Raw genomic sequence first — 13,402 nt, 5'->3', positions numbered from 1 at the left:
CTGAACTGGACACAGCACCCCAAGTGTGGTCTCACCAATGCAGCATGGTTAGTAATCAGTGTTACTCAGTAATTGCCTAGAGTTTAAACAGTACTTTACTACACATGTTGTATGTCTGCTGTACACCACTGTTATGATTAAGCCAATGAAATATCTCAGCCTTTTCAAATTTAAGATGGCAAAACTGAAACAAAACATCTAGATTTTTTTAAACCCCCCTTCTACAGCTTCCCATAAACTAAGACTAGCCTTGACTGATGGGAAGAGTATGGTTAGGCTGCAACTGCTGATGAGTGTAGAATTTCACTGATAAAAAGAGTTTCATTTTGTTCGGAACAATTTGTGCCGTCTGTGAAATGGCATACAAGTTGACAAAATGGAAACAAGTCCCATTCATTAGATGAATTCTGAGAATTACGATATAAATTCCGGATATGTTTAGTCATCAACTTTGCATCAACACAGATGGTGTGAAACGCTAAAAAAAAAAAAGTATGTTTCGATACAAATACAAACAACTTTCTTGATTCGTATGATTCGTGCTTTTGACTTAAAATATTAATGCAAAAGTGCATTAATTTATTTGTCTGTATTGGTGTCTTCTGGTTGTCAAAATAGTTTCTCCACAATAAAGGATCAACTCAAAGATGAGTAAATATCCAAATATGACTGGTTTTGAAACCTGTTAACTGGTCTATTGCCTTTGAAGAGAAAAAATGAAGAATATTCAGTATAAACAGGGAAACCAATTGATATATAAAGCCGGAAGCAGCAAGTTATAAATAGATAGTTCAAAAAGATACTTTAATTAATTCCTTAGCAAGAATGTATTCACTCTTTATAATTTAGAGCCATCCTTACCGGAAACCTATTTGCTACTCTCTTAGAAATCCTTTGGTGATTTGGTTCAGCAGTTTCATTTACTTTATGTTCATATTTCTTATAGGAAGAATGGACAAAGAGAAGGGGATTTATGTGGTTTCATTCTCATTTTTTTTCACTGTTTCTAGATTCTTCAGCTATATTCTTACCTTGATTTCTAGCTGAGAAAGAATTCCTGCAGATTAAACTCATCCAGGACTCTTAAACTACAAGAAGCAAGGAAGAAAATATTTATGTATTTTATAAAATACATAAATACCAAGCATTAAATGTAAAAATAAAAAGGCTGGGGTAACAATCTTCACGTTAATATTTCTCAGCAATTTTCTTCTATGAAACATTTTTGGAGGGGAATCAAATGCATACTGTGAATTATGCAAGCGTTAGATTCATGTATAATCTCACGTATAATCAAGATCACACTAACGGATTTCTGGCAAGGGACTTATTTGTTAAATTTACTACTTTTTTCCACATCTGTGGGAAGCTTGAAAGCCGAGAAAGCCGGAACATGGATGCTTTTTAAAGTCCACTGGGTTTTCAGACAACAGTTTTCACTTGGGTCCATGAGCAGCTGCAGATCCTGATTGAATAGTTTAGAGTTGCATTCAGACAATCAGCCAAACCAGGGGTCTGCAAACTTGGCTCTTTTAAGACTTGTGGACTTCAACTCCCAGGAACTCTGGGAGTTGAAGTCCACAAGTCTTAAAAGAGCCAGGTTTGCAGACCCCTGAGCCAAACCAAGGGAGAGAACGAATGTACCCATTCTCTCTTTTCTTTCTACACAAGCTCAGCCAATGAGAGGGTTTCTGATCACAGTTTGCAGCAAAACACAGTTCTCTGCTCCAGCTGAAAATGAGAAACTGTAGTTTGTTACACAATGAAAATTGGCTGCTGTGCATTCTTTCATTATTCACGGAGGAGGAAAGAGATAAGGAATTCATTAGTTTGATATGCTTGTGAATCTTCCAAAGGTTCTTTTCTTTTGCTTGGAAGACGCATCTGCAGTATTATATTTTCTCTTCATTGAATGAGCTCCATCAGAAGAAAAATATGTGGCTGGGTCTTCATATGATTATTATAGTATTATTATTATCAGTCCTCGATTTACAGCACATTGTTTAGTGACCATTCAAATTTACAACAGCACTGAAAAAAGTGACATCATTTTTCACCTAACCGTGGCTGCAGCACCTCCATGGACACTTGATCAAAAATTGGACACTTGGCAACTGACACATGTTTATGACCGTTGCAGTTTCCAAGGGTCACACAATCACCTTTTGCAAATTTCTGACCATGGGGGTTCCTGATGCACTTAACAATTATGTACTAACTTATCTAAGTAAAGGGATTTTAGTTAAGTTTTTTTTTTGTTTTTGTTTACATTTATATCCCGCCCTTCTCCGAAGACTCAGGGCGGCTTACAGTGTATAAGGCAATAGTCTCATTCTATTTGTATATTTTTACAAAGTCAACTTATTGCCCCCCCCCAACAATCTGGGTCCTCATTTTACCTACCTTATAAAGGATGGAAGGCTGAGTCAACCTTGGGCCGGGCTTGAACCTGCAGTAATTGCAGGCTACTGTGTTCTAATAACAGGCTCTAACAGCCTGAGCTATTCCGGGATTCACTTCGCCAATGTGGCAAGAAAGCTTGTAAAAGAGGGCAAAACGATTATAAACGGTGATAGTTTATAAAGATTATTAAGTGCAAATAGAAATGCATACTATTTCCATGGCAAGGAAGATAAAGCAGAATAGAATAGAATAGAATAGAATAGAATAGAATAGAATAGAATAGACTGGCGACACCCGGGGGAAGGGCCTTCTCTGTGGGGGCTCCCACCCTCTGAAATGAACTTCCCCCAGGACTCCGTCAACTTCCTGACCTTCGAACCTTCCGCCGCGAGCTTAAAACACATCTATTTATTTATGCAGGACTGGACTAGAATTTTAATTTTAAATTTAATTTTAATGGGGTTTTATCATTTTAATTGTAATTTTAAATTTTGGCCTATTTAAATAAGTTTTTTAATTAGTGTTTTATCTTGTATTATATTTGTATTTTTATCGGGCTGTAAACCGCCCTGAGTCCTTCGGGAGATAGGGCGGTATAAAAATTTGATTAAATAAATAAATAAAAGAATAATAAATAAAAGAAAAGAAAAGAAATTAGGAATAGAATAGAATAGAATAGAAATTAGGAATAGAATAGAATAGAATAGAACAGAACAGAATAGAATAGATGGGATAGGATAGGATAGGATAGGATAGGATAGGGTAGGGTAGGGTAGAGTAAAGTAGAGTAGAATAGAATAGAATAGAATAGAACAGAACAGATGGGATAGGGTAGGGTAGGGTAGGGTAGGGTAGAATAGAATAGAATAGAATAGAATAGAATAGAACAGAACAGAACAGAACAGAACAGAACAGAACAGAACAGAATAGAATAGAATAGATGGGATAGGATAGGGTAGGGTAGGGTAGGGTAGAGTAGAATAGAATAGAATAGAATAGAATAGAATAGAATAGAATAGAAATTAGGAATAGAATAGAATAGAATAGAATAGAATAGAATAGAATAGAATAGAATAGATGGGATATGATAGGATAGGGTAGGGTAGGGTATGGTAGGGTAGGGTAGAGTAGAATAGAATAGAATAGAATAGAACAGAACAGAACAGATGGGATAGGATAGGGTAGGGTAGGGTAGGGTAGGGTAGGGTAGGGTAGGGTAGGGTAGGGTAGGGTAGGGTAGGGTAGAATAGAATAGAATAGAATAGAATAGAATTTTTATTGGCCAAGTGTGATTGGACACACAAGGAATTTGTCTTGGTGCATACGCTCTCAGTGTACATAAAAGAAAAGATACCTTCATCAAGGTATGAAAGGGTTACGTTGATTGTTTTATTCAAAGGGGAGAAGATATTTAATTGTCTTTTTTATTTGGAGATCAATTCTGGATTTTGTGCTTGTGATAAAAAAAAAATGAAACTTCTGGTTTTGCCAATTAGATAGATGTGTTGTTATAGAAGTGGCTAGTTATAGACTAACGTTTGAAAGTAAAAACTTGAGGCTGTAATGTTGTTATCTTGTACTGTGCTAAAAAGAGTCGGAAATCAACACAGTTTTCTTTCTTCCCTTGTACCTCATATTATCTTTCCCCTTCTCTTTTTCCTTCCTATTTTTATGTATTCTATACATTGATAAAACAATAAAAGTCACGAGTAAAACGGGAGCAAAACTCACGTAACAAATGTCTCACTTAGCAACAGAGATTTGGGGCTCTATTGTGGTCGTATGTCAAGGACTACCTCAGGCGTGGATGCTCCCGGTTCAGACTGGATCGTCTGATCCGGTACAGATGGTGGCGGGTGGTTTGGAGAACCGGTAGCAAAAATCCCTGCCCCTGCCCAGCTGAGCCACGCGATCATCAGAGGGTTTTTTTTTTTACTTTTAAAAGCTTTTTTTCTTTGGCCAAAAAAATGCTGTTAAAAGTAAAAAAAAAAAAAAGCCTCTGATGATTGCATGGTTCAGCTGGGATCGTCAGAACCTTTTAGAAGCATTTTTTCTACAACCCCTTTGGCCAAACAGGTTGTAGAAAAAATGCTTTTAAAAGGCTCCTCTGGTGATCCCAGCTGAGTTGCCTGATCGCCAGAGGCTTTTAAAAGCATTTTTAACAACTTCTTTGGCCGAAGAGGTTGCAGAAAAAATGCTTTTAAAAGTAAAAAGAAAAAAAAAAGTTGACCACGCCCACCCAGTCACATTACCTCCCCACCAAGCCATGCCCACAGAACCAGTAATAACAAATTTTACATTTCACCCCTGGGCTACCTGTATTACCTTTGAATCAGTGTTGATTCTTGGTAAATGCCTGCTGCTTTTTGGTGCAAGATTTTGGAAGTGATTTCCATTGCTTCCTTCTCACGGCTGAGTGTGATTACCCCAAGGTCACCCAGCTGGCTTTGCATCTAAAATGGGATTATAAATCGCCAATCTCTCCGTTTGCACTCTGATACTTAATCACTAGAGCAAGGTATCCAACCACGGCAACTTTAAGAGTGCTGGGACTTCAACTCCCAGAATGCCCCCAGCCATAGGGAATCCTCAGCTCTTAAAGCTACCAGGTTCGGCACCCCAGCTCTAGACCAAACTGGCTCTCACATGTATTATATTTTAGATTTAATGTGGTACATTTGGTTTCACTTCTCTAAATTATGTTGCATGTAGCCATGCCAATATTACTTATTATACTAAGCAAATCTCAGTTAGTGACTTGTCTGGATCTGTGACTTTAACATGGATTAATTTGACTCGTGTTCTAAAGACACTTTTAGGATTTGTGAACTAGGGCTGGGGTTACCGATTACAGGAATTATAACAAGTGTGCGCACTTACACACAGACACACACACTCCGAGAAACATATCTAGATACTGGCTGCTGAGATTAGTTTACTTAAACCAAAATGCCAATACATGCCTGACTAATTGCCTCAAGCAAGTCAACCCCTTTGCTCTAAAATAGTTATTGCTCTTTTATAACAGGATTTTATAATGCTTGAGAAACTAGTGGCCAGCTTGTTAACCATAGCAGCTGAATCATAAAATGCACTGGAGGATTTCTGAAACTGATTTATCTTATCTATTAGATAGGTATGACTGGCCTTTACATCTAAATATATCTTCTTTAAGCCATATATTATTATTCAATGCACCACCTCAGAGATCAAGCTAGATCGGGTACACGTTTACTTGGAAGTAACTATATTGCACTGAGGGATTACACTGCCTTGAAGTAAAAACTTCTTCCAGGAATTGCTGGCCAGAGCACATCTGCCAATTTTTTAAAGTTGATACCAAAATAAGACATGTCCGGATAATAAGCCCAATTGGGCTTTTCAGCGCATGCGATAATATAAGCCACTCCTGCAAAATAAGCCCCCCCCCAACTACTTACACGCATGCGCAGCTGGTCCCGCCATTTCCTCTGGTTGCTTGCTGCACAACCAAAATGAGTTGAGGCGGTGAGGCCAGAGGGGAGGGAAGGAGGGGACATGCCCTCCCCTCCCTGTTCTTTGCGCCAGCTGAGCGGCCCCACATGTCCCACCCAGGGATAAAATGCTCCCAGTTTGGACCGGATTGCGTGATCCGGTAGCGATGGGGGCAGGTAGTTCGGAGAACCGGTAGCAAAAATCCCTGCCCCCCCCCACTGTTCACACCTTGCTGTTCCTCTTCTCTGTCCCTGAAGCTCTCGGTGGTGATATAGCTGCAAACGGCCTTAAATGACTGCCGTGGCACTTCAAAGGGCCGCACTACAGCTGATCAGTGCTGTAGGCAGCTAGTAGACCAGTGCCTCTATTTTTAAAAAAGTAGACCAGTGCCTGAAGAGGTTGTAGAAAAAATGCTTTTAAAAGTAAAAAGAAAAAAAAAGTTGACCACGCCCACCCAGTCACATTACCTCCCCACCAAGCCACGCCCACAGAACCAGTAATAATAGACCGGGTAGACCAGGGCCTCTCAGTAAAAGGCAATTGGTAGACTGGGGCCTCTATTTTTAAAGAAGGTAGACCGGTGCCTCCCAAGTTTTGTATACTTTATTATTTTTATTATTATTATTTTAATTTTTATTATTTATTATTATTGACCATGCCCATTCAGTCACCTGACCACCAAGCCACACCCACAGAACTGGTAGGGAAATTTTTTAGATTTCACCCCTGGTCCCACCCAACCTCAATGGCAACAGCAGCCTGGCTGCTTCCTGACCTCGTGAAAAGGTTTTCTTTTACAGCGTGTTTCCCTGGATACAAAAGCAAGGAATGCGACGGACCTGGAAAGGTAAGACATGCGTCCCACTTCTCATGTGCTCTACCTGCCACCCCCAAATTGCATTGGGTGGCTAAGCAAGAAGCAGGAGCCCTGCCATGCCCGCCGAGGGGGGGAGAAGAGACAGCAAGGGGAGCACGTCTCGCTCCACGTATCTTGCTTCTCCCACACCCCGCCCCACTTGCCACCCCTCTTGATAAAGAGATGGTGGGGAAGGGAAGCAGCTGTTGCAATTGCGGTGGGGTGGGGTGGGACGCGTTGGGTCACTTGGCCAGTGCGAAGAACAGGAGGGGAGGCGACGGCAGCGATAGTCCCAACTTTGCTGCCTCCTGCACCCCCAAAATAATAAGGCCTGCTGATAATAAGGCCAAGCCCTTATTTATTTATTTTATTTATTTATTATTTAGATTTTTATACCGCCCTTCTCCCGAAGGACTCAGGGTGGTGTACAGCCAGAATAAAAACAGTACAATATACAAATTAAGACAAAAGTTAAAATAACATATTCTATAAATGGGCGAAAATTTAAAACCGTCAAATTTGACCCATAAAATTCATAAAAATATCCCAATTACAATTATTAAAATTCAAAAAGTTTAAAAATTAAGCCAGTCCCGCTTGGATAAACAAGTGCGTTTTCAATTCACGGCGAAAGGTCCGAAGGTCAGGTAATTGACGCAAACCAGGGGGAAGTTCGTTCCAGAGGGTAGGTGCTCCAACAGAGAAGGCCCTTCCCCTGGGGGCCGCCAGCCGACATTGCTTGGCGGACGACACCCTGAGAAGACCCTCTCTGTGTGAGCGTACGGGTCAGTGGGAGGCATAAGGTAACAGCAGGCGGTCCCGTAAGTACCCGGGCCCTAAGCCATGGAGCGCTTTAAAGGTGGTAACCAACACCTTGAAGCGCACCCAAAAGACCACAGGTAGCCAGTGCAGACTGCGCAGGTGCAATGTTACACGGGAGCAACGTGTGGCTCCCTCAATCACCCGCGCAGCTGCATTCTGAACTAACTGAAGCCTCCTAGTGCACTTCAGGGGTAGCCCCATGTAGAGAGCATTGCAATAATCCAGACGAGAAGTGACAAGAGCATGAGTGACCGTGCATAAGGCATCCCGGTCAAGGAAGGAGCGCAACTGGCGAACCAGGCGGACCTGGTAAAAAGCTCTCCTGGAGACGGCCGCCAAATGGTCTTCAAACGACAGCTGTCCATCCAGGAGAACGCCCAAGTTGCGAACCCTTTCTGTTGGGGCCAATGACTCGCCCCCAACAGTCAGCTGCGGTTGGGGGTGTGTGTGTCAAAAGAAAATAAGACCCTGTCCAATTGAGTTGGACACCATGAGAATATGCCACTCAGAACATATTTGTATACATGATTCCTTGACCAAAATACAGAGATGTCCTTGCTTTATCTAGTTATGGCTATGACTAGAAAGAATAACTGAAAAACCGTATCTGCTAGAACAGGGGTGTCAAACTTGTGCCTTCACAATGGCGTCACATGATGTATCGGGATTTTTTTTCCCTTCGCTAAACTGGGCAGGGGCGGGGCCAGTAACGTGACACATCTGGTCCACCAGCCGGGAGTTTGACAATCCTGTCCTAGAATAAGGAAGTTTTTTTTGTTTTTGTTTTTTTGCATTTATATCCCGCCCTTCTCCGAAGACTCAGGGCGGCTTACATTATGTCAAGCAATAGTCTTCATCCATTTGTATATTATATACAAAGTCAACTTATTGCCCCCCAACAATCTGGGTCCTCATTTTACCTACCTTATAAAGGATGGAAGGCTGAGTCAACCTTGGGCCTGGTGGGACTTGAACCTGCAATATTGCAAGCAGTTGATGTTAATAATAGGCTGCATTAGCCTGTTGCGCCACTAGAGGCCCTGGTTAAAAGTTGGTTTTTAGAGTGTGCCTTGCTGATTTTTGGGCAAAGCCCAAAACTGCATCTCACTTATTTTGCCCGTGTCATACAGGGGAATTTGCTAGAGAAAGCAGAGTTGGTGGTGAAAGGAAACCAGTGTGCCAAAGAACACGATGGCAGGGCACCATCAAAGCTGACATCAGCCAAAGCACAGAACAACTCAAAGAAGGAGTGCAAGATTGGAAGAAATGGAAAGATCTAGTCCCTGAAATTGCCAAGAGTTGTACATGACTGAATGGATAACATCACTATCCTCCTCCTCCTCCACCACCACCACCTCCTCCTCCTCCTCCTCCTCCTTCTCATCATCATCATCATCATTATGCCGGCTGGCGGCGCCCAGGGGGAGGGCCTTCTCTGTGGGGGCACCAACCCTCTGGAACGAGCTACCACCAGGTATCTGCCAACTCCCTGATCTTCGGATCTTTCAACGCGAGGTGAAAACATTTCTATTCCATCGTGCAGGACTGGCCTAATGGGGTTTTAATAATGGGGTTTTATTGGTTTTAAGTCTGCAACCAACTTTAAATTTTCCTTTTAAACTGGTTTTAATTTTTGTACTAATTGTTTTTACTTTGGCTGTAAACTTTAAACAATAAATAAATAAAATAAATTATCATCATCATCTGCATCCTGACCATGTAAACACTGAAATTTATCTTTCCCTTCCTGCATATATAACCCACAGTTTCTTAACTGGAAATAAACTGTTGAATTCTGTGGCTAAAATTTATATGTTAGGGCTCATTTGGACCCATCGGTTTAATCCGATGAGGCATCAACTGAATAGGCATATCAGCTTAAGAGTCCAAAAGCTAAATTCAGCCACCACTAGGGGAGGAAAAAAGCTCAGCCTTCCCATCTCAGGTCTTGGTAGATTGAGATTCTGAACTGGACTCAAGGCCAATTTAACAATGTTGTTCAGTTGTGGAAAGCCATACACACAAACGAACATGGTGGATCATCCACTTGCAAGGAAACACATCTGTATAAATATGAGACTTTCTAAGATCTAAGTCGCAAATTAGGGTTGTTTAAGCCTCAACTTCGGCAGAAGTCAAGGAACGTTGGGTATTTATGGCCCATTCAGGACAAGAACAACTTTTGTCATAGCCCATAAGATTCCTGATAACATGCCTGATTTTTGAAATCTGGACTTTGGACCAGACTGAATATGGGCTGCTGCCTTTATTTCTTGAAACTGGTTGTTTATGCACCATCGATTCTGGGATTCAATCAGAACATTGCCACTGGTTGGTTCTCTACGAATTAAATTGGATTTTACAACTCTCTGAGCAGTTGTAAAGTTTGCATCCCTGCACTTAGTGACCCAATCAGTTTACATTCTTCATGGATCTGAGTCAAGCTGCAAAATTATGATTCTTGTTTCTCAATGGAAATCTATGACCAGAACATGTCCTGGTATTTTCCTTTTCTATCATAATAATGGCCTCCAGGCCATTTCACCCACAAAATGACCAGCAAATTGGTCATAGTGGGTCATTAACCACTGAATCCATTGAACCTTATAGCCTATGCCAAGAAGGCCATTAACCACTCGGAAGACTTCTGTTGGATGACCTTGGTAAGATCACATTTGGAACATAGTGGAATAACATATATTTTGCCTGCTGAAGTTTCCAGTTTTCAATTGATAACTTCCCCAAGTGGAGCTAAAAAAAACTGTCTGGTATATTGTAAATCTACTGTGTTAAAAGATGTATTAGATAGACTGCGGTGTATTTGATGGCGCATTCCTGATTTTCTTTGCAGTGAGATCACAAATGGTTCCAATCTGTACCTATGTTTGTTTATGCTCTGAGAACATGTCATCATTCTTAGCACCCTAGACTCGAGTAGTAAGGTGACAACATGGCCAATTGTACTATGGTTTAGCTCACATCTAAGCAAAAAGCAGAGACAGTGCGTATAGTTAAGGCTATGGTTTTCCTAGTTGTGATGTATGGCTGTGAAAGTTGGACCATAAGAAAGGCTGAGCACCAAAGAATTGAGGCCTTTGAACTCTGGTCCTGGAGAAGACTCCTGCGAGTCCCTTGGACTGCAAGGTGAACAAACAAGTCAGTCCTAGAGGAGATCAACCCTGACTGCTCTTTAGAAGGCCAGATCCTGAAGATGAAACTCAAATACTTTGGCCACCTAATGAGAAAGAAGGACTCACTGGATTAGAGCCTAATGCTGGGAAAGATTGAGGGTAAAAGAAGAAGGGGACGACAGAGAACGAGGTGGCTGGATGGAGACACTGAAGCAGTCGGCGTGAGCTTAAATGGACTCCAGAGGATGGTAGAGGACAGGAAGGCCTGGAGGAATGTTGTCCATGGGGTCGCGATGGGTCGGACACGACTTCACAACTAACAACAACAACAAGTAAAGATGATCTCAGTGTTAATATGGGCTGAACCTGTAGGAAGTTCTTCTAAAGGCTTCAATCAAAACAAACAACTGAATATATTTCACTTCCCTTGCACTTCCCTGCCTGAAACTCAAACTTGATCTGTTCTTGGTAAATATATCCTGTCTGCTGCCTTGAGGAGGAATTAGTATTGCTCCGGGATCAGATATCAGTTGCCAGCTGTTGAGGAAGAACTTGGGGTCACCACCTCTCTGAGAGAGACATAGCTGGATAGTCTGATAATAGACTGTTTTTTCCCCCCAAAGTCCAAGAAAGCAAGAGTAACTGTTTTTGCTGGAACAAAAACTAAATGCACATCTGAATTCAAGATCATGGTTTGTCTGGCAATGTAACTACTCAACATTTGGCCAACCTATCCATCAATTCAAATTGATGGTTATCCTCTGAATTCCTTGGTGTGGTTGTAGCGGAGTTCCTACCAGATCTTGTGAAAGTCTCTTGTACACCCAAACAGTGGATTGGGATGTTAGCACTAACTTAGGACCTCTTTTTCTTGGCTACCATTTTAAAGAAGTCTGTTGCGACCAATTCCAGGGAAAAAATCTGGCTATGGACAACACTGTATGCAATCAGTAAGCGACTGTTCACTAATCTGTTTCATTTGGATTTCTCTTGCTAATCTTTCTTTTAATTTACAATATTTAAGAGCCACCCGAAACTACAATGACAACCACAAAATATTCAACTCTTGTTGAGTTGCCAACAAGAGGCCAACAGTTATAGATCCAATAACAGTCACTGATAATGTTAATAGACTACTTACAGGGTCTTCCAGACATAACCAGGGAACAAAAGCGGTACTGTTTTAACTTGGTTAAAACCAAGTTAATGGAAATGGAAAATGGAAAGCACAGCCTTCCCTTCACATTATGCCAATGTCCTCAGTGTGAACTACAACACATTCATGAAACAGGTTGCAATCAGTTTCTCTTTTTCCACTATCAGCATGGAGACCCAAATGCACATCCAATGTGCTCTGCTACATTTAATAACCAGTTCTTTTGTGGGATTCAGAGGACAGGGGTGTCCTCTGAATCCCACTAAGGCAATCCAAATGTAAATTTTCACAACCATCCAAGAATTCCTGCCTCGGGGATCCTCACTGTTCTAAAGGAATAAACCAAGTTATTTTGTGAGCGATTCAACGCATACATAGAAATGCTGTTAATAAACTCTAGTATGTTCCCAGGCAGTGGTGATTTTTTTACTACCGGTTCCGTGGGCATGGCTTGGTGGGTGTGGTGTGGCTTGGTGGGCATGGCAGGGGAAAGATACTGCAAAATCTCCATTCCCACCCCACTCCAGCAGAAGGATACTGTAAAATCTCCATTCCCACCCCACTTCAGGGGAAGGATACTGCAAAATCCCCATTCCTCCCCTACTCCTGGGAAAGGATATTGCAAAATTTCCATTCCCACCCCACTCTGAGGCCAGCCAGAGGTGGTATTTGCCGGTTCTCTGAACTACTCAAAACTTCCACTACCGGTTCTCCAAACTGCTAAAAATTTCCGCTACCGGTTCTCCAGAACCTGCTGGATTTCATCCCTGTTCCCAGATCAAAGTCTTCAACTGGGATGTGGAACCTTCAGGAAGTAAATTTCATTTTGACAAAAGCAAGGAGCACGGGCTCCCCAAAATGCATCTACGAGCACTGGATTTTAAGGCGAGATCCATCAGATCTTTGACACATCTCTCCTACTTGAAATTGATGAGTTTCTGTGTCAACACCCTCCATTAGCCATCTTTCATGCTCTGGAGGCCCTTCTTGGCCAATTTAACAAAGAAGGATGCTCTACAAAAGAGACAAGTTATCTGCTAATGACAGGCAATGGTTCAATATTTTATGCCACCTTAAAAAAGTTTTCAGTAACTGAAGGTGTTCTCACATTAATTCTTTGCATCAATTATTGACAGGGAATTTAATTTAAAGGCAAGTAGTCAGTAACCTAGGGGTACTCTTTTAAATAATTTATAATTGCTGCATAGGTGTAATCATATTGCTATTGATTAAGATCCACTCGCTTCCATCCGCCTCGCGTTCCTTATGCTAATTAATTTAAGTGATATCACCCTTTTAACACTGTATTTCTTGGTAAGAGGAACTCATTATAAAAATAATTTAATAAAGGCCATCTTTTACAAGTTCATTTGATTAATACCTTGCGCCTCCATGGAGGGAGAGGGAGAGGGGACGAGGAAAATGTGAGTAAGAACTTTAAGCTAGAAACAGAAAGCTCACATAGACATTAAAGCACGGCTTATTGCAGGGAGTAATTCAAAACTCTTGTGAAGATCACAAGCGTGTATTTGTGCATGGATACATGGGTGCATAAATACA

At 41.4% G+C, this 13,402-nt stretch overlaps 1 protein-coding gene and 1 long non-coding RNA gene across 7 annotated transcripts in view; one reads left to right on the top strand and one right to left on the bottom strand.

Annotated features, from left to right (window-relative positions):
- WWOX (WW domain containing oxidoreductase) overlaps positions 1–13,402 on the bottom strand; it is a 736,218-nt gene that overhangs the window by 252,001 nt on the left and 470,815 nt on the right. The window lies entirely within an intron of this gene.
- The window catches only part of LOC131184147 (uncharacterized), a 153,136-nt gene that overhangs the window by 92,271 nt on the left and 47,463 nt on the right, over positions 1–13,402 (top strand). The window contains exon 3 of one of the 4 annotated variants that reach the window (XR_009151924.1): positions 8,686–11,993. The exons of the other annotated variants lie outside the window; for them this stretch is intronic. This is a non-coding gene — a long non-coding RNA (uncharacterized LOC131184147). Of the gene's footprint in view, positions 1–8,685; positions 11,994–13,402 lie in introns of those variants that run through there. 4 annotated transcript variants of the gene reach the window in all.

This window comes from Ahaetulla prasina, chromosome 12 (assembly GCF_028640845.1).
Source record: "Ahaetulla prasina isolate Xishuangbanna chromosome 12, ASM2864084v1, whole genome shotgun sequence".
Taxonomy (NCBI): Eukaryota; Metazoa; Chordata; class Lepidosauria; order Squamata; family Colubridae; genus Ahaetulla; species Ahaetulla prasina.
Note: the sequence above shows the minus strand (reverse complement) of the source record. Positions and strands in the feature narration are given on the sequence as shown.